The sequence below is a fragment of the Brienomyrus brachyistius genome, chromosome 21, assembly GCF_023856365.1.
Source record: "Brienomyrus brachyistius isolate T26 chromosome 21, BBRACH_0.4, whole genome shotgun sequence".
In the NCBI taxonomy this organism is placed as follows: domain Eukaryota; kingdom Metazoa; phylum Chordata; class Actinopteri; order Osteoglossiformes; family Mormyridae; genus Brienomyrus; species Brienomyrus brachyistius.
Window position 1 is genome coordinate 10,699,133 of NC_064553.1, and position 22,075 is coordinate 10,721,207.

Here is a 22,075-nt window from a genome sequence, read left to right on the forward strand (position 1 = left end):
GGATCAATTGGCTAATGACCCGCATGTATTAACTCTAAACCAAGACCAGGCTGCAAGAATTGAGGGCAAATTTAACACGAATGGCGTCGAAGCGGTTTCTGCATTAAACAAACCCTGCCCAGTGTTTCAGTGTTAAAGTCACAGGACCAACTTCGCTACATAATTTCTCTCTTATTGTAACTCAGGGCCACAAACCCTCTAACAGTGAATTAATGCAATGAAAAGAACAAAGTTTGTTTATTTTGTTTATTGTATTCATGAAGCCCTCTGCTTTAGTTACAAAGATAGATATTCATTTGTGATCATCTGTGTAAATGAAATGTATAAATTGTGCCTCTATACAGCCACAATAGGGACTACTGAGTTCCCACTGCCCTGACCAAAAACATGGTTAGATGGATGGATGAATGGATGGAATTGCACAGAATTAAATTAATGTCATTAACTTCTTAATTAACTTCTTCTGTAGCAGTTCCAAAGCAGTGCTAGTGTTGCAGCAGACGCCCTACAAAAGCAAAAGAAGTTTCTGATTATTACGATTAATAATCAAGGCAGACGAAGGGCAGCTAAACTGCTCCAGCATCCACAGGACCCAACGATACGAATAAATCAGGAGCCTGAAACATCCGGCTGAATAAAATCAATGCAGTGCAGCACTGGGGGGGGGGGGGGTGGTTGGGGGGCGGCGGTACAGTGACTCTGTGGTTAGTACTGGGGCTCAGTGGGACTGGGGTTCTGATCCTTGCCCGTGGCTCTGTGTGTGTGTGTGTGTGTGTGTGTGTGTGTGACAGTGCAGGTTCTCCCTGTGTTCATGTGTGTTTCCTACACACCCTCTCTGTCCTCACACACCCAAAAATCTGCCCTTATATGAACTAGTGTCCTTAAATTGCCCACAGTGTGATTGCATGTGGAAGTGTGTAACCTGAGATGGACTGGCATCAGGGTATCCCCAACCTTGTCATCTACACACTCGGGGATATGCTCGACGCCCCCACCCCCCAATGACCCTGTACAAGGTAAATGATTGGAAGATGGATGGAAGGCTTATCTGTACAATTAAACGCACATAACCCGTATTCTTCTGTCATGGTGCAGGGATTCCCTCTCCCTGTTCCTGTATTGTGTTCTGTTTATCTACTGTATAAATCTCTTTTCTGTAATTTTACTGAGTTGAACTTTATAACATTACATCACATGCACAATTTGTAATGACTCAGCAGTTTGCTCAGTAAAGGAGAGCTGCACGCGTCCGCCCATTTCAACGTCGTTTATCATATGTGCCCTGCAAGGAGTACAGATACAGTAAAACATAACAGTACCTAGTGCCTCCTGGGGGGGGTGGGGGGGGGTTCTCAATGACCCTGTACTGAACAAGTCGATTGGGCGAGAGATAAATGGAACCTTTGTTTTGAAATTTTATATGGCAAAGTACTTACAAAAATTAGCGGTTATCAGAGTGTGCACGTTTCATTACACGGGCCTAGAGGTCGATCATCCCAACAGCATGACGAAGTCAGCATCCTCACATTGACTGACAGACATCAGCCCTGCATTCCAGCACTGAGAACATTTCCAAAACTCACTCACCCTGCTGGGAAAAAAAAGCATAAAACTAGCATAATTGGTTACTAGTATAACCAGCATAAAGCATGCTGGTTATATCAGCATATGTTGTGTTTTGGTGCTGGTGGACCAGCTTCATGTGCAGGTATGCTGGTCCACCAGCTACACCAGCACCAAACCAACACTAACCAGCACCAAACCAGTATGGGCCAGCATAGAAATCGTGCTTTTTCCTGAGGGCAGTCGATGGGATACATGGACTGGGTACTGTAAGTTCATGAGTAAGTTAAATTTTTCTGGAATTGTGGAAATGTAGCAGAAGCTCTTTGTTGGATCATAGGAGGACTGAGTTAGTTTTGGATCCCGATACTGTAACAAATGACGAGGAAGTCTGACATTGGCGGTCTCACCTCAACAAAGAAAAATGGTCTGAGTTTTGGAAATTTGCTCTTCAATTGCAACACAATATGAGCTACACCTATCGCAGAGGTGTTGTGAAAGTTCTCAGTGTAAGACAGGTGTCCTAAGAGATAAAACTTCATAATGTCCCTTCAAAACAATGAAACTTTTTCTAGGCCGCCTGCTTTCACCAATATGACAAAGAGAAAAACTTGTCCTGCATCTCCAGTTCAAAATTGCCATCTCGAAATTAATTTCTGCTGAACTTCCATGTCATTCGTTGTTTTGTCAATGCTGTCCCCACTAACGTTGCCGCAGAGTATTCAGTGATAAAGTAGAAGCATCATTTTAACCCAAAAACAAAAAACGACTACTTTGCAATTGATGTTATGCTTGTTTGTAAAGAAAACAAATTAAAAACACCGTGTATAAAGTATCCACGACAAGAAAGCTTAGTATTGAGAAACTATTGGCACGAATTTACCGTAAAACCATTTGCACCTATTAAATGACTCATTTATACTGCTACAATACGCTTTATATCCTGTTTGCGTTTCTTCATGGAGAACAATGTTCCTCCATAAGATTCTTGCATTTATTCCGTGTCCGCGAAAATACGTGCGGGAAAACGAGTAACACTCCGACTGCTGAATGACAACCTAATTTATGACAGGCGATGCATCTGAAGAGAATTTGTTTCCGTTTTTTTTTTTTGTTTTTAAATAGCCAGCAACAAAACAATATGCAATTTAGAGGCTCCAGCGACGGAGATAAAAGCAGCGGCACCCAAAGAGGCCCTGACTGCACTAATTCTCTGTGTGACAGGCGACCCTCCCTGCGCTACCATAATACTCTGTAGATGACTTTGTTTCCCCATTTACTGATACGGTCCAATTTTCGTGACAGTTCAGAAAAAGCAAATATCAGAGGCATGCTTACTTCAAGAGCTCCACGTGCACGAAGTATATGCGGGCGATCGGCCGGTTTGTCAGTCACTGCCAGGAGGGGGGGGAATCCAGTGAGACCCGTCTATCAGCATTTCTCCCATCATTAATACATAGCTTTTAGAGTTGTGACGTTCGCGAACGAACCGATTCTTTTGAACGGCTCATAAACATGAACGATGGGAGCCGAGTCGCGGCTGGGGGGAGCCGTTCTTTCTGTCGTTCTTTTTTTCCTATGCGTGTTTCACACAGATGCACACAAATTAGCTCCTCGGCGAGACAGAACAGTTATAGGGGGAGGGGCGCACCCAGCGCAGGGGTGCTCCTGCCTAACAGCATGATGATAGTTGTGCACGCATCCTTCACGTGAGTGCTCCAGTGGAAATACACCCTGCATGCCTCTGTCATTGGGTAGGAGCGGAGCCATTACTTGTGCACGCTGCCGTGATAACAATGTTCTTGTGTGGAAGTGTTTGTAGTAAAAGCTGTTTTACACAGAAATTCATTGCAGCCGGCTTTGTTTTTGATGTTTATTTGTGAGTAGGTATTGTATGAATAACATAAGTCAACTTAGCTTTACGCATACACACACTTAAGGTAAATCCAAAATAGTGATGTCACTGTCTAAGCAGAGGGATGTTGTGCAACCCTATGGAATATAGTCCACACGTGACAAATGAGGTAATAATCAATATTTCAGAATAATTCAAACTCAGATATTGGTGTGTGATATCTGAGTTTTAATTATTTGACTACAAATCTCACCTCATCATTCCTACCAGTGATTATTTCCAGGATAAACTGAGATGCCCCCAAGCTGGCTTCTTAAAACTGACTAAATATTTTAAAAGAGCCAAAAGAGCCGTTCTATTGAACGGCTCTTTGAAAGGAACGGATCGCCAAGATCCGGATCCCCTCAAAGAGCCATAAATCCCATCACTAATAGCTTTAAATAAAACGTTTCACATTTAAAAGATGGGAAATGTTACGCGTTTCACATCATATTCTCCAGATTTCCATACTCTTCACGCAATATTTAAAGAAATGCAGCGATGATGTATTTCATGATTTATAGTTCCGAATTACTTCGCAGACGTCGGCGGAGAAATGCTTTTCCAACAGAAATCTAACACCGAGCCACATTTTATGTCTGTTTTTGGACTGGATTTCAAGATGATCGCAAATAATTAATTGACTTAAATTGCATTTAGCGTCTGACTGACACATTTTTGCGATGTGTTTCCTGCGTGACGCATATCGTAACGTTAATAGAAGGCGGTATATTCGCCAAGGAGACCGCCTCGTGTTTTTCATCATTCCTAATGAATGGTCCTATTGTAATTTACCCCATTGTTCTGCCCAGACTGTCATTAGACAATCCGAAATAAATTTGCTACTTTAAAAAGCCCATTTAAGTTTCTACAGCATTCATGTTTATGTATTTATGGAGGTTTTTTAGCAAAAACAATAGTCTTATATTGGACATGGAACCGTGTTAATTTTACAGCACGTGATAAACAGCATTTTTTATTATTGCAATTCTCTGTAAGCAACCGTTCAAAACTCAACACTGTGTCTGCAGATTTCCAGTCATCTCCAGCCCGGCTCAAGGGCCAAATCAAATATTGAACAAATCCTCTCCGATTAACCAAAGCTTCCATCAACTCATTTCAAGTTGCTGGTATGCTGCTTGGAGCCCAACTCCCAAGTTAACCATAATCGCCCTTTAAAAAAAAAAATTAAAGGATGCAGTTTAGCATTGTGTATTAGTCAGTTCCTAGGTCAATGTCCATGAATCAATAAACAGATAAGTCAAGCTTTATTTAAGATACAGGCTTTTTACAAGAAAACTGATGTCACAAAGAGCTTTACAGTAGATGTTTCAGATGGAAAACTGTAGGCCCATTTACTAATACTGTGAAAACTGAAAATGACTCACTGACGCCTTCGAAGGGGGTGATCAACTATCACTTCTGTGACATAAAATTTACAGATCACAGATGCAAATACAGCTATACAGCACACATGAGTCACGGGCCCTGCGATGGAATGTGATAGGCTCCAGGTCCTAATGAGACAGCCAGTGAAAGATGGATGGACGGATGGATGGATGGATGGCTGGATGGATGGATGGCTGGATGGATGGATATGTCACTTGATTTGTTGCGGACAATCAGTACGTTTACACAATAAGAAAATTGAATTATTGCGTTAGTCCGACTAAAACCGGACATTTAAAGTACATGTAAACATGTTAGTCCTACTGAAATCGTACTAAATCACATCTTTTTTGGTCTGACTAAGACACTCAGATAATGCAATTGGGAGTCGATCTGCTCCTGCATGTATACGTTGCATCGCACTCAAACTGGCCTAGACGCTCTGCACATGCTCCACAGTTACCCAACCCCCCCCAAGAAGAACAGAAGAAGCCGGTACACAGAAGAAGCACAGGGAATAGCAGAGGTCACATTGCACTCCAGTCCCATAGGGCGGCGCCGTCTGCCTTTGGATAACACCATAGCCACAAGGAATAGCGTGCATCTGATTTGTAAAATAAAAAAAAAATCCAATGTACAGCAGCAAGTACGAAATCCAGCATAAACAAAATGTACAGTCCAATCCAGCGCTCAAATAAAGGGTGCTTTTCCACCGCATCAGGTTCTCAGGCTCCTGAAAGTCAGAACGACCAACAGACGTTACTGAAGTTCTTTTGTATCATGGGTGGCTATCGGCAACTAACGAGGGTGGTCTTGTTGGAGACAGGATCATAAAGTCACCTCTGAGTCACTATAAGATAATTAAAATAACACCATGTACTTCCATAATGAAACAGACCAGAGGGGGGCGATGTCACCCCCCCCCAGTTCCGGGGCTGCTGTGCTCAGGTAATCTTGGGGATGAAAGTGGGGTCATCCTTGTTTCTCATTTTGGTTTTTTGTTTCATTTGTTTCCTTTCGACCATGTATGGAATTGGAAATATACCGAAGGAGGTGTAACAAATCTCAGGTCTCAGTGCAAGTGTGCCTCTCCTTCTGGGAGATAAAGCGATTTTACATTCCTAAGGCGCTCCTGGCCCCAATATTCCTCTGCATGTATGTAAATACCGTGACCTAACTGCCTACCCAAGCAGACAGAGACTCCGCGTGCTGGCCCCCGCCCTGGCTTTAAATAGATGGCACTGTCCTCCTATGATTGCGGCCACAGTTCTGTGATTACAAAGGGGTAGGGGCGGGGGGGGGGGGGGGTAGGATGGACAACAGAGAGATGGGGGAGCCGGGGTGTTCAACTCTGCACTCCTAATTGCTCATGCATGTCACCCTGACTGCAGTTCTGACTATTTCGGTTTGGGGGGGTGGGGAGTTTCAGTCCTTGGCCAGGAGTCATGCCTTCGGTAACTGAAAAGAGAGTCATTTACAAGGCATACCCACAGAGACGGAGCGAGCTATTTTCAGCCTGCAGGGGAAGGGGGTGGGCGGGGTGAAATGCACAAAACATACAGCACACCTACGTGGCGGGCTCTCCAAGGGTGCGGATGTCACGAGCGCCTGTGGCCTGAGGAGGGCGCCACCGTCGAGGGGCCGAGAAACCTAGCGGAGCACCGTGCCCACCCGCAATAAGTCAACAAATCGCCGGCATCACAGGGTCAATATACATACACGTCTTACATGTTACACGTTTTTTTTGGTCGCAGTGGTTACGTAATAATCTAAATTTTCACGCGATATGCTGATTGGGTGCACTTCATGGCTACGTCAACCATGTCCAAATTTAGCCAACCATGATGTGATTTAACTCTACCAGCATGCAATTAAGTCTGCCTGTTCTAACCTCCCAATCACATGATCCTAATAACACACCAGCTAGACACTAGTAGTATTACCTGTAATTAATTATAGCCAACTAATTATTTGTGTAATTGAGGTACCACTTCGACGTGAAAATGTCCAGCGCTCTCTCTGATCTGCATCTCACACGTTCCTGTCCACCAAAGTGCTTATACCAGAGCCACGGGAACTAGTGATAGAGAAAACACCGGTTTGAGACCCCCACTAGGTGGAGTTACCCTCACCATCAATCACGAAGATTACACCCATTACGGTGAGCATTGCTGGTTTAGTCACTCCACAGCTGACAGCGCACATCGATCCCACTCACCGTGGCGTTGAGGGGGGGGTGCTAGTTTCCGTCATCAACGGTAAAACCCATTCTGAGCTTGCATAAATAGGGCCGGTTATATAGTGTGTAATGTGACTCCTCTATCACCCACTATATCTAAACCCGTCCTGCTAAAGCTACTTGCCCTTACAGTGGTCACGCCCCATGCTTAAATGCAACTGATGTTCCCACTTCACCGTCGGCCCCACGCTGGATCTGGGAGATTCAAACTACTTTCTGCCAGTCCTCTCTGCTATCCCTGGGGACCGTCGGGTGGGCTGTTAGCGTTCCCCGCTTCTGGGGCGCATCGGCGGAATTGCCACACAGACACGGAGGGGTCGATGGCTGCCAAGGGGGGCGCGGATTAACGACGCAACGCGGGCCCATCGATCGCCGCTGCTGCCGCCGGCCTTTTAAGCGACCACCTTGGAACAGCAAGACGTTAATTTGTCACTCGCAGCAACACTCGCAGAGAATTAACCCTCCCCTATGTGTGCGCCCATCCATTCCCAAGCAATACGACCGGGGAGCCCCATGGAACAGATTACTTATGTTTTTTTTCCCAGCCATTTTTGTCCGAGATGCAAAGAAATTACCATTAGCCAATGGCATGTAACATTTAACTGACCGTTTGACCTTTAACCTTTAACCCTAACCCCACTTCTGTTTTTTAACATACTGTCATATACATGTGACACAGACACCCGGATTTAATTTCTGTTAATTTTTTTCATTCTATAATTAATGCGTTCGGATAATAAGCCACAGAGGATCCAAGCGACGTTTAAAGAAAGGACGACAGAATGTTATCTGGACACACGTGAAAACACAGTCATGTTCAATGTTCCATCCATCCATCTATCCATCCATCCATCCATTCATCCATCTATCCGTCTTCGAAGCACTTATTCAGTACAGGATCACAGTAAGCCTGGGGCTTATCCAAGGAACCACAGGACACTGGACAGGGAACACCCAGGACACCCGGGGGGGGGGGGGCATGAGATTCATTTCAGACAATCACACCACAAGTAGTACAGTTCCATCCATCCATCGGTTGGCCCACACATTGTCACGCTGAGCGATACGCACTCTGCAGGGGACTGTGGGTGGAGGCCGGGGGGGGCCGGGGGGGGGGGCTTGCTCCCCCAGCATATCCCATCACGCCAGTACCATCCCTCAGAGAATCTCTCCCTACAGGAAGCTGGAACCTGCCGGAAAGGTGTGGGGGGAAGGGGGGTTATCTATGACCCCTAACCCTCCCCCCCCCCGAACCCCACCCCATGAGATCTGTATTATTCTTTCCCAGGTCCATCGAAGTAATAACCTCAATGTCCCCCCACCCCCACCAACTACCTCTCACTTCCACAGCTGATGTGCTTCTTGGCTTGGGGCCAACCCCCCTCCCTGAATGAACACCCCCCAACCGGCATCTCTGTCCACCTCGTACCTTTAAATGCCCCAACGAACTGGCATAAGTCGAAGAAGGCCCCCCCCCCCCAGTGTATAACGTGGTCGTATGAGTTTTGTCTCTTATCCTACATGCTTCTGCTTTTTCTGTTTCAGTCTAGACACTAAAGATGCAAAACCTCCATCTTGTTTATATATATATATATATAAAACGATTGAATATGTAAATTTAATCCCATACACTGCAGCAATGCCAGGCTACCACTAAACAAATACACAATGCCAAAGGGGATTCTCATTCATTCATTTCTCAGGCCGTCTCCTCCCCACTCACACTGCATACAGGACAGGAGCATGAAGCACGGGGATTGGACAAACCCTCATCTACGGGACAGTCACATGACACCCGCCGGCTGCCTCCCGCTCGCCCGCGCTAAGCCTCATTACTTCTCTCTGACACAAAGTAATGAGATTCCTACACCTAAATATGTTAAGGATTGGCTTTGGGGGCCAATGCGGTGCCCCGAGCAAAACAGGGATTTGCTCTTAGATATTCGAAAGCCCCGCCCACGTGCTGTCACATGACGCAGAGGCTCATAACTGCGCAAACACTATATGCAAATCGTTCTCGGCATCTCGGCAAATCAACCTTGACGGCAACCTTGCAGCTCTTATGCCTCTCACTGCCTTTAACCTATCATTCACCTTCGACTCGCTCATTCCGGGTCTTTCCGTAAGTCTCCTTTATATCTTCTCCCCGTTCAGCACAGATGAATGTAAATTGCCGGCTGTTAAACTGCATAATCCTGCACGCACCTTCCCATCTGAGTCAGCTCTAAATCGCGGTCCTATCCCGCCTCGTCCACATCTCCCTCCTCTGTTTATGTTCTGGTAATGGGGAAAGCGGGGGCCGACGACCTTGCCCAAGCGGTCCGGCAGACTCCAAGACGAATGTGTCTGTGCCTGGTCCCAATGGCCTTCCGGTGCATTCTCAGAGAAATGTATGTCAACCATATCTTTACTGATCATCCGTAGCTTAAATCCAAAAACATATATATAAGCACATTCAAGAATAATATACAGTCCATTTAATGTCCAGTTTCAATACCATGAAATATTTCTTCTTAAAATGAATCACATCAAACAACTTTTTGAAATGAAATGATGTAAATAGGAATTCTTTTAGTTTTCACACATCTCATCTTGCTCTCTTTACAACAAACATATACAGGTAAGAGTGAAAAGTTGGGTCAGCCATTTACATGGTGCCCCCCCAGCAGTTTTTAATCTGAACACGTCCAGAAACATTTCACTTTGGCATCCATTTTCCATAAGTGCTCATCCTGTATGGGGTAGAAGTGTGAATGGAACTCATCAAACACAGAAGACCAGGGGCAGAACTCGACGGCGTGAGCTACCAAGCAGCCCAGCATCTACCCGGGAACTTCAGCTCACAGACTGCAGCGCTACATCACAGAACAAGCTCCTCTTCAGGAGTCTGCGGCCATCAGTTTTCCTTAAGGCGTGTCCGGAAACAAGAATTCCCTAAAACTCTTACGACAGTCTTTCGGAAATATTACGTTATGACCTTGGGACCTATATACTTCCCCGCTCCAGGGAAAATTTAATAAAAAATAATAATAACGTCACCCACCTACCAGGATTCCTTTAAAAAAGTAACATTTTTCTTTTTTGATGAAATTAATGTAAATCCTCAGCTACTATCGTGTGTTAGGCAGAGAGGAGTACGGCAGCTTAGTCCCGAAGCGTACAATGGGCCAGCACGAACCAGGAGAAACACGAGAAAGACCTCGAGTAATCTCATTATTGTCTGGCCACTTAGCACCTCGCTGGCTTACCTGCCGGTGTCGGGTCACCGATGAAGAGAGGGGCCGCCATCTCTACAACGTAGGCAGGAAGGAATTTAACGTCAGAATAAAACACCTGAGGAATTTGCTAGCTGGAGGCTCGGTGTCACTCTTTGTTATTGACGTATCTCTGTTTGTGACGTTCGTGTCAGAGGCGTGGAGTGTGCAATGGGCCCCTGGGATTTCCTGACGTGTGATCGAAGCATGCACTGTCCTCTGCGGTTCGGAGACGGGGGGGGGGTTGTGGCTCGCTGTGCTTTGTGTCCTCAGAAAGCAGTGAGCAAGTGGGTCCACCAGCAGGCTAGTTAGGGGATCGGAGGACATTAGCATTCCGTAGGGAACCGACAGCAGAAGCGGCCACACAACGGACTCAGAGAATCCCTCTGTAACCCCAGAAGCCTGGCACCATCCCACCTTGTGTGGGGGGAGGTGGGGGGGGCTGGTCTCCGGCCACACATTGACGGCCCCCGACTGAAAAGAGAGCCCCCAGGATCTACAGTGAAAGGGGAGGGTATTCAACCTCGACGCTAGAGCCGTCTGCAGGGCAAAAAAAAAAAAAGACACACACACACACACACACGGACCCCATCGCAGAATAAAGGTCATATTCTTGTCCCCCGGTTTACGGGAAGGCAGCGGGGGAGCTCGGTGGGGGCTGGAGGGAGGGGGGGGGCACCAGTGCTAACTCCATCATTTCATGCAAATTACCCGCAGCGCAATATCCTGTTGTCCCAAACTTCCTGATTCCTCGTGGCCTCATATCAAACACAAGAGTGATTTTTGCTCTCCTTATCGCGGGATATCGCACAATTCATCCCAGATTCTCTTATCTACGCTTTAAGTAAAGGGAGGGCGCTTTTATTTCTTTTGTTCTGTCTGTGAACAAATTTCTTTGATAAGCAATCTTCATCTCAAGCCCTATATCTCAAGGGATAATTGGCAGAATGTTTTATACCGGGAGCAGAAAAAATCATTAGGTGAGCTGTATTATATACTGACACTAACCAGTTGTGATGGTTAGTTTGATAGATACCTTAATATGAGCAGAGGCCATAAAGCACCAATACGAATGGTGAGCTTTACAGGGCAGTGCATGGTGCAGCTTCAAACCGCATATCAACCATCTGCAAATCAATACCTCCCAGTCATATTTTCTTCCTCTACCTTTATTCCAGGACTTTGCCCTGTTACATGCTCTAGGTAGCCCTGGGGTTACCTGCCCCCTGCTGGCCATTCAACCCACTCTTACAGAGGACCCCCCCCGGTCCACATGACCTGCAGGCTGACTTGCCGATCAAGCTTCACAGGAAGCACCTGAGCTAGTGGCTGCATCTTCCTCCTGTAAATCAAAGCCCCTCCCCAGCCTGCACGGCATTGGCAGGGGGGCACGGCGTGCCAGTGGGCGGGGCCCCCCCAGTTATAACTTGCTCGCTGATACTTCTGTATTTATGGATTCCATCAGATTATATGCATTTAATGGGCTAATTGTGAGGATCCCTATCCCATCTGCTCAGGAGTTTATTACAGTGCTAAATTGGATTATTTCTGTGGAGTGGCTCTCTGGGTAATTCACCGGCGCGCGGCTGGCAGAGGGCCGTGCGCGGCCCCGGAAGCGCAGGACTCAGGACGACGTGTGCACGGGGGGGGGATGGGGGGTGACAAACCCGGCGCCAATGTGCTGCTGATGTCCACCATGTGGCTCGGCTGCGATTTCCGCATGCGCCCTTTTCCATGTAGTGCGATACGCAGTTGACTGCCAGCGCGGTCATATTCACGGTGCACGTGGGCCCCTGTCCAACAGGCAGAGGGAACCTGAGCATGTCATGAGGAAAAGCAGTGCTCCCACTGGTCTGTAGCAAAACTACAGCGCTCCTATTGGCCCACAACAAATCAACAGTGCTCCTATTGGCCCACAACAAAACAACAGCGCTCCTATTGGCCCACAACAAAACAACAGCGCTCCTACTGGCCCACAACAAAACAACAGCGCTCCTATTGGCCCACAACAAAACAACAGCGCTCGCATTGGCCCACAAAAAAACAACAGCGCTCCTATTGGCCCACAACTAAACAACAGCGCTCCTATTGGCCCACAACTAAACAACAGCGCTCCTATTGGCCCACAACTAAACAACAGCGCTCCTATTGGCCCACAACTAAACAACAGCGCTCGAATTGTCCCACAACAAAACAACAGCGCTCCTATTGGCCCACAACAAAACAGCGCTCGTATTGTCCCACAACAAAACGACAGCGCTCCTATTGGCCTACAGGAACACAATATGAAAGAAACACTTCAGCAGATTTCAAGGGGGCGGGGTAACAGGGACACTGGCCCAAAATAAAAGCTGATTGGCCCCCATTGTGCTCCGACCCTTGTCACTCACCGATTCAAAACATATTACTGGCTAATGATAAGGTTGACCCATCAGCATGAATTATGGCCCCTCTTATGGCCCACACCTTTAAAAAAAATCCTAGAATCGATTTACTTTTACTGCTTAAAAGTACAAAGAGATGAAACGACCCAGCACAGTCTAGTAACTGCTCACTAAAATGTGCTCCTCTGATAATCAGCATTTAATATTGTCTGTTTCTGTCTGGGTTCTCTGGCCAAACCACTCACCGATAAATAATCATATGTTACTCATGCGGCGCTTAAATGTTTATTTATATATAGCTACAAATAAAAGGTGACTCGGTTGTTAAAGTCGACGAGTGTTCGTTTTTTTTTCATTAGGAATTTAATTACCTTTAAAGATTTAGAATCTGAAATTCAGCCATGTGCCAAGCATGTGAGATCCATTTTAATTTGGGCAGACGGATGAAACTGTTCATCTCTGAGCGCCGGCGGACGTCGCACCCGGACGCTGAATGAATGTCACGTCGACCGTTCCCTGAAAGGCTATTTCTGTGCAGGTCTGCGGTCCGTGCACGCATTGTTAAACGGACCCGGCCCCCAGGCGACTCCGCGCCTGTGCCCTCCCCGGCGGTAGTGGGCTAATAGGGTGTCCGTCCCGTATCCGCGCAGCATCACCGGTGGGTAGCGGGGTGCCTATGAATGGAAGAAGCCCGTCCCGATCGAGCTGAGGGCTGACCCAGAAAGCCAGAGCCACGAGCGGCCCAGCGCTGCCATTCTCCTGCCCTAAATTCTGCGGCGGAGAAGTGGAGATCTTTCCGGAAGCGAAGACATTTCCCACGAGTCATACTCCCACCAAAGACATACAGAGAGTCGCACTTGACTTTCCAAAGTCGTGGGCAGAACACGGGGGGAGGTGATAGTACAGTCAGGGGGTGGGGGGGGGGGGGGTTATGTCCCAAAACAGGTGAAAGAATCTTAGGTGTGCTGTTGTTCTTTGCACCTGGGTTGGCTGGCATTTCAACATCGCAGGAGCATTGTAAACTGTCAATGCCCAAGGGTGGTGGGGGGGGGGGGGGACTACATAAATGAAACACTGGTCCAAGGGTCAGGGGGTGTCAAATATAAACAAACACACACAATGCAGTGCATGCGCCACAACTGCTGCATGCGCCCTGGTTTGCTGCTGCCGCAGGGTCACTACACGCACAATTATAATAATTATCCTGTTGAAACAATGGCATTCGTGAGAGCGGCGGCCGCAAGCAAACTCCCAAATTAAGGTTATTAGGGGCTGTTTTGAAAACTAAGACAGATGGGGTTCATTTGCCATCGGAAGGCGCTCGGACACTTTGGCGCGACCAGCTACTGGTCACGCAGAGTAATATTCATATTATTCATATGGCTGCATTTAGTGAGAGTAGCGTTAAATAATAGGCCGCTGCGTTCCAAAAGCATCGCCATTTAGCATAAACCAGGAAAATTAAAGCTAAAATCGAATAATTAAATGACATCCATGAGTTTTTCACAGCCAACACATATTGGGCCACATGCGGTAAAACTCCCTTTTATTGCCCCAGATAAAAGTGTCGCATTGTCTAGGACTGTGCAGCAAAAGACAAAAAGCAGGGCCGATTCTAGGGTTTAACATGGGGGGGGGGGGGGGGGGGGGACAAGAGAGACCAGAATTCATACCGGGGGATAACTCTATCATTAGCCAATGATATGCTGTGAATTGGTGAGTGATAGGGGAAGGGCACTCCAGGAGCCAATCAGCCTTCAGCTAGGGTCAGGGCCCCGCCCTTGTGTATGGCCCTGACAGAAATGCAAAGAAAACTAAGCGAATAGTGAATGTCTGTAAACTGGAAGTCAATAAACTCAATCTGGTCTTGGTATTAAACAGCGGAGAGATGTTTTCGATCGTTTCCTAACAGCATGGGGGGGGCACAGTATCGAAGTCACTCATCCACTCCATTACCCGGGAGCCCACCCCACACAACTGTCCGTTTTGCCATCATGTCAAGCGTGAGGTAGCAGTAGTAAATGATCCAGCACCCCAAAGTCTCACACCCTCACACCGCTCTCCTTGACAGGGCGTGTAAATATAGACATAGTGGGTCTTTGCAGCCAGAGGGGTCAGCGAGAGGGGAGTGGGGGGGTCCACGTCAACCTCGATACGGAAGTCACCCCATGACATACGATGTCAACCCCTGAAATTATTCCTTGACCTGATGTAAACTAGATATTTCCATTGCGATACTGCACACCCCCCCCCACCCCCCATGAGAGAGGGAGAGCTATAATAAGCACATCAGACAGAAACCCCCAATTCCCCACCACAGATGACCTCCTCACCAGGACCAAACACTGACTAAAATAAGTGACAGTTATGGAAATCACAATTTTTAATGCTACTCAAACTCTGATACTGATATATATTCCCTTGTTGCCGTGCACTTCTGCCTGTTAACACTGGGGTTTTATTTTTAAATTACAGTATACTTAGCCAACCGCGTGTGCAAGACACCTCTTATAAGAAAGCAGCCATTTTGCATTCACAGTGAATGAGTTCACCTACCGTATTTTATTATCCACATCCATTAAATGCCAACTATTCAAGTGATGAATGACTGACATAGATGAATAGGTCGCTAACAGCCTCAGTCGTCTTATGAAAATGTGGCTTCGAGCAGCTTTTCACGTACCGGAAGCGTGTTTACCACGCCAGGAGAGTCACGAGCTTCTCGGCACTGTGCTGCACCCCTTTGCAGAAGACAACAGGAAAATGACCTTTAACAGAGCGCCGGCAAAGGCTGCAACCGGTTACTGCTTTTCACGTCAGTTGACTAACATTTTACTGCACGTAAAATCCCACAAGCCTTTCCCCAAAAGGTACAATGGGAATGACGAGTAATAGAAATGCCAGACCTGTATAACATTACATTTAAAGCCAGCCTTAATCACAATCCATTCATCTTCCAGAAATGCTTATCCAGGACAGGGTGACAGACCAGAAAGCCTGGAGCCCATCCCAGGTAACACAGGGGATCTCGGCTGGAACGCCGCTCTGTCGCAGGGCACAGACTCAGGCATAACAGGCAAATCAGAGACGCCGGTTCACCTGACCGCATGTTTCTGGACTGTGTGGGAAACACAAAACCCCACACAGACACAGAGCCAGGGGTCAAACCTGAATGGAGGTGTGAGGCACCGGCGTCAAACACCAGACCTCCCCCCTCACCTCTGAGTCACGATGCTGCCTTATCACACTCCAGTTATGACATAACTAAGAATGAACTCACAGTCACAACAGGCAAGGACTTCTTTTATAAGGTCGGATTATAATTCAAAATGAACCGTAAAATGCCTTCAGATTCTCAAACCTACATGTTTACATTCATAGAAGAGGAAAAACACACAAATTGGCTTCTAATTCACTCAGAGTAAAAATCTAAACATTTTGATGCTATTAAAGAGTATTTCGGCAGAGCGTTTAGAATCGGGCCGGCTTAGATGAAAGCATATCTTGCGGTTAGATAATCGCCAGCAGCGGGGAAAGCGAGACGCAAAGACAGCATGCGACGGAGGAAGTTTAACGTAACAGCATGCGACGCTCGGCTCGATGGCACGCCGGCTGTAGCGCACTAACACAGACATCTGACAGGTCCGTGAGTAATACCGGCAGCCCTGAAATAGTTCGCCGGACCCGCGCCAATCCCGCCGAACGACGACGGTGTGCTCAGGACCGCCCGCGATTCCGGTGACACTCCTCCGCCCTCGTCTCCACCCCCTCGCGCGCCGGGGAAGCAGCCTGGATCAAACTCCTCCATCTGCGGCCGATCCTCCGAGGGAGGTGTGCAGGAGGGGCCTGCTGCACAGGAATGGTAGGTGCCATTCTAACCAGTGTGCCCTGTCAGCTACACGGGACAACCCCCCCCTCCCCAAAAAAATAAAAAATCCCAAACTTCTTAGATCACACCAAGTCTACAAAAGTGCCACAACAGGAAACAAAAGTAGCCCTGAGCAAACCACACTGTGCCTATTGCTTCAGTGCCTATGCAAACAATATAAACAGGATTTAAGCAGCAGTGTTGTGATGTGGTGTGATGTGGTGTGATGTGATACTCTCCTTGCAGCTTCATGTGCCTCATCAGTCAATCTAACGCAGTTACCAGCCTCTGCCCAAGTTCGGTGGGTCTATTTCAAAGCATCTTGCTCCCAATTCTCCTCGTCCGCCAGTATCTCCTTACCTTCAAAAGCTTCCTGAAATCACGCAACGCCTCTCAGGACCATGGCCCCCATCAGACAATGGTCTCTCGTTCCCAGAGTGCAAAAAAATGATCAACGAGCTGATGCATTTTGTCTTTACTGACATGTGTCAATAAGAACAACAAGATTATTAGATTTAACAGCATTGATGGTTCTCTGCTGTATACCTGCTACAAATTGCTCCTGAACTAATCATAATCTTATATGATACTAGGGCTGTGAATCTCTCTGCATCACCCACTCCTGAATGCATGCTATTCAGCCATCAGCTGTCTAGCTATATACAAATATACAGACTTCAGACAGCTACACTGCACATCAGTAAGTGAATAAGCCTCCAACAATTAGCCAAGAATTGACCAAAATCTCCATATTTGCTTTAGGTTCTCTCACTTAAACCCACTGTACGGCTGTTTGGGAATTAAACAACAAAGGACGTCTCTCAATTTAGGGCAAATGAAAACCAATCCTTTACAACTCGGGACAGGCTGCCAAACAGGTGTAGCGCACGTCATCGTTACAGAGGGGGGGACCAGAGATCCTCCAGCGCCAATCGGTATGTATTTCGAAAAGCGTCGGGTAATTATTTTCCCCAAGCGAGACTCGCTGCAGGAGGTTTTGGTGTCGAGATGCGCTTGTGCGCCGATTTTAGAAATATGTCATCTTCTCGGAGCGGTGGCCAACCGGGAGTCGCCGGTCGCCAGGAAACGTGACCGGGCGCCTGGTTGTAAAACATGGCACAGGGGGGCACAGCTGTTCCGCTCATAAATATTCATGTGATGGGCTGGATGCCCCCCTCCTGCCATCTCACCACTACAAAACTGCACGGTAGGAGCCCGAGAGGCTGAGCCACCAAGCGCGGCACCTTTAATCTCCCACGGCCTGCCTTTGATCACTGCCAGGCTCCGGACCCTGCTGATCAACATGCAGCTCCTCATTCAACACACCGCAGGTAGATCCTGCACGATTTCCAAGATTTTTTTGACCTCCAGTAGATTTAGGAAACAGTCAGTTTTACCTTTAAGAAGTGACATTTCTAGCTATAGTATAACCAAACCTAAAAGCGAACATAAAGATTCATCATTGCCACAAACACACACACCCACGATCACACACTAACATTTTGTTATCCACCCGCACCGCCGAGGGTAACAAGATTAATTGTGTTGTCCTCGATGAATATAGAAATGATCTGTACTGCCACCTACAGACAATATGGTCATAAAACATAGGGGGACAGAAAGACACCTTACCTGGCGAAGGAATATCAACGTTTTCTTTTATTACATTACTGTGTTTAAAATGCCAAGTGGATTTCACGCAGAGATCCCGGTATCATGACTCACACTTATTTCACCAAGACGGCTGAAAAGGTTGTCTGGTGGAAATAGCTTTCAAACAACTTATTGACGCAAGTAGGAGAAATCCTGGTTGTTTGCGGTTTTTATCCTACTATATTGCGATGGCGGCTTTTAATAACGCGTTTCTCTTTCCATGATCCGAAAGAGGACGAACGAGGGAGGCTGTAAAATCCGGCTGCGTTTCTGAGTCGCCTTCTACTCCAAAGCAGCACTTTGCACAGCCATGCAGCCCCGAACCCTTTCCAGATTGTTTTTTTTTCCAGCCAAGATCTTTGACAATCATTATCATTCAAAAGAAAATGTATTTAAATGCTTCATTTGTAAGAAAGAGGAATGCCTAAGCTAAAATATATTAAATATATTCAGAACAAAATTGTCTTCGACCAGATAGCTACGTGTATTCATTCACATAATTTAAAAATGATTACTGTGCTGTACATTACTCGAAACATGGACTAATATATACTTTTTTGTACTTATATAACACTTAATTCGATTTAAAATCCTATCAGTAGAAAACAACAATACGCAACTTTCATCCTATAATTTAAGAGGAGGAAAATATACATATTCCAGCCAAAATGTAATTTATAAATCAGATGCATCTCTAACTACTTCGTCACACAGTTTTTTTAACAGTGAAAAGATGAAACCTTACCGTTTGGCAAATTTCAAGTCGATTGAGTACTTAAAATACTTACAGGTGATGAGAGCCCAAATAAGTCTCCGTCGTGATCGCAAGTAGATAGATAAATAAATATATAAATATCAGGAAAAGTCGTGCGGTGTGATCCAGCGACGGCACTGACAAGTTGCCTATAAACGCTGTTCTTAAAACAATCTTTCAATCGTAATATTAGCACCGGCATAAAGATCTAAATAATCCCTTTCTGATATTCCTTTTTATAGTGCAATTTGAGTTTCCGGACATCAGAAATTACCTGGGTGAAGGCGGAGATACTGCCTTTGAACGGGATTATTTCAGGTCCATCGGTGACGGGCAGGAAAGTAGAAAAAGCTTCTGCGTTTGTCACAGTTTCTTGATGGTTTTAAAGAACGACACTTTTCATTTCATTTTTCTAGGCAGAGCGCAAGCAAAAATGAATAATTATTATTATTATGCACAGGAATAAAGCCAAGCTTCCCGTTACTTCCAGTTAGATAAGTAGTCTTCTGGCGCAATGTGTATATATATGTATTTTTTTTTTCCAAAATTGAAAAATAGCCTGTTTTCTCCTGCTGATTGCGGTGAACTTCGGCTGCTTGGCGCTGACCGCTGAGTCCCCGAAATGCCGAGAAGAAGCGGTGCAGCGGTCCGGAGGGGTGAGCGCGTCAGACGTGACGTTTAAAGGGGAGAGCTTTAAACAGGACGTGTAATGATGCGTCGCAACATATTTGCTTCTAGCAAAAGAAAAAAATTTTATAAAAAAGGCAGCCTTCCAAATGGTTTTTATTCCAGACAGGACCTATTAAAACAGCGACTGCTATAATTCACTCGCATGGCAGAGCGCGAGCCATCCTTCTGCAGGCTCGCGCGGAAATCAAAGGGTGCAGATTCTGGCGCCCACGGAAATTAATAATGCAAGAATTAAGATGCAGGTCGACCTATATTTGTTATGTAGGCATAAATATTCACAAAGATGTATTAATCTAATATTATATATATGTTAAAATACGGAGGCGAAATCTAAATTTTCTATTCCGAATCGCACTGTCTTACGCAACAGCAGTGCATTTGCGTTGTATCGATAAATAAAATATGAATATTCGGATTTTTTTCTTCATTTTGATGATCTCATTCTGTAGTAATAATAATAATAACGAACACTCATCGAGATGAAGTTCAGATGAAGTCCAAACGCATTCATTCTGAAACACAGACCAATTTGTCAGGCATGATTTTATTATTATTTGATGACTCGTGTAAAGCACCTTACTGGCATTACCCTAAATTCACTTTTGACACCTGGTAACTGCATTCTCGAGCTTCCATTATATAACAGGACCGGATAGGTGCCTTGAAAGGTTATTCTCTTCTGTTTTAGTGACACATTAATCCAAACAGACATTATCTTATTGGCAGGAGCACTATGAAAACATTACTATATCTTAAGTACAGTATAGGAGTATAGAGATATTGGTTTTAATGTTCTTCTAGCTGTAAGTACTGTCAGATACACACCATCATATAGTAATAATTTTAGTTTCGTGAGTAGTCTGCTTTGTGAGAAGTAACTTTACAGAGAATACGTTATGAAAATGACTTCACTGGTGACTTGCCCGAGTAGACAAACCCAGAGGAATGAGCCTCGCTTTGAAACGTCTCCACAGGCAACCAGATTCATTAATGGCTCTCAGTTGACAAAACTAACGCAAATACACATTTCTGTTCCGATTCAGTCACCAGATTTGTGGAGGTCAGCGCAACCAAGACATTTCCTCTCAGATTCAGATCCAGTCACCGGGGCTGCGGAGGTCAGTGATGCAGAGAAGTCACGGTGTGACTTCCTGTTTTCACCTCACTTTCCGTCAGAGCAGATCTCCGCATTAAATACGAGAATTTAATCCTCACTGGTTTCACGTCAATATGACAAGTATGTCGTCGGGTTGCAGCAGGGCAGAATCAATGCCCCCCGCATATCGTGAAATAGGAGCACTGCTTCAAATGCCCCATGTAGATTCGTTAGGTACAGTGTCGTTCCTGCAGAATGGGACGTGTAAAACCACAGTGTACACAATCCCTTCGAGAGGTACAGCTAATTGTTTCATCATTTGCAGTCTCCAGCCTTATTTACAGTGAGAGCCACTTTTACAATTAAAATATTCTTTGGTGCCAACAGTATAAGTTGGGTACCGTTGAGTAAAGTTGAGTATTTTGCTGCCGGGGGGGAACGGTGTCTGATTGTGGCAAAAGACTACAAATGCCTGTAACGTCGACCTGTCGATCAGGATCGACTGGCTGGTGACCACTCTTTCACATAATACCTGAACAGCTAAAGCATTTACACCCCGAGGCGGTGTGCTCACCCTCAAAGCCCATGACTTCCTTTATCATATGAGCGCATCTGCCTGGCTCACCGTAGCGCCTCAGGAATGACCAGAGCAGCGTATACTGCGGAGTACAGTGACGGTGACTGCCTCCTGACGCTGTGATGCCCCCCACATGTCACCTTGCACTAAAGCAGTACGCCATTAGCTCTTATAGATCACCCCTGTATGGCCAAGATGCTCACTGGCGCCTGAGCTGGGGGACATGGATGCAGTGTAGTTTTAACACAGCTGCTATTGGACCATCTCTCTTTCCGCCTCTAGGGGGCGCCCTGTCTGCCTCTCTCTCTCTGGCTCCCTTATGATGACTATATCCACCTTAATGTTAGGCACATGGCCTCCTACTCAGCCTACTTATATGCTGGGGCTTTCTACTTCTTTAGCATCATCCATCCATTCATCCATCCATTCATCCATCCATTTCTATAATCACTTATCCAGCACAGGATTGGTTGGAGATGGAACTTACCCCAATAAGCAAAGGGCAAGTGGCTGGGTAAGACCTAAGATAGGGTGCCCGTCCATCAACAAAGTAAGTTAATTAGCTCTTAAGTATCCAACATACCTCAAAAGGTTATGGTATTTAGGGCAGAAATCTGTGAGAAGTGTTTAGAAGTGAATAGTTGTACTTGTGCAGACTGCATGGTTTAATATACCAATTAATTTGTCACATTCTTCACAGTCTTCATTAAAAAA

At 46.1% G+C, this 22,075-nt stretch overlaps 1 protein-coding gene across 2 annotated transcripts in view; it reads right to left on the minus strand.

The window, feature by feature from the left end:
• LOC125716424 (neuroligin-1-like) overlaps window positions 1-19,819 on the minus strand; it is a 165,174-nt gene extending 145,355 nt beyond the window's left edge. Inside the window, exon 1 of one of the 2 annotated variants that reach the window (XM_048988701.1) lies at window positions 19,273-19,819. The gene's annotated coding sequence lies outside the window, so the exon portion shown is untranslated. Of the gene's footprint in view, window positions 1-19,032; window positions 19,126-19,272 lie in introns of those variants that run through there. The other variant, XM_048988702.1, reaches the window with a different exon arrangement.
• Between the last annotated feature and the right edge of the window lie 2,256 nt (window positions 19,820-22,075).